The sequence below is a fragment of the Eimeria mitis genome, genomic scaffold, assembly GCF_000499745.2.
Source record: "Eimeria mitis Houghton genomic scaffold, Emh_scaff4851, whole genome shotgun sequence".
NCBI lineage: Eukaryota > Apicomplexa > Conoidasida > Eucoccidiorida > Eimeriidae > Eimeria > Eimeria mitis.
Genome location: NW_013573152.1, coordinates 662 through 983, shown reverse-complemented (window position 1 = coordinate 983; position 322 = coordinate 662).

The following is a 322-nucleotide window of genomic DNA, read 5'->3' as shown; positions in this document are numbered from 1 at the left end:
TGCTGCTGCTGCTGCTGCTGCTGCAGCTCGGACGCTGGGTTCACTGTCTGCATGCTGAAGGCAGCAAAGGAGGATACGCGGGGTTGTTGTTGCTGCTGCTGCTGCTGCTGCTGCTGCCGCTGCTGCTGCAGTAGCCACTTCAGTCCCCTCAGCAATGCACAGTCGTCTGCGGCTCCTACTGCTGCTGCTGCTGCTGTTGCTGCTGCTGCTGCTGCTGCTGCTGCTGCAGCACAGGTGTGGGGTTGTCTTCCTTTAAGGGGTGGGGCCCTTCACAAGCCAATGAAGGCCGAGTCGGAGATGGGCGGTAGCTGCTGTCTTCGTG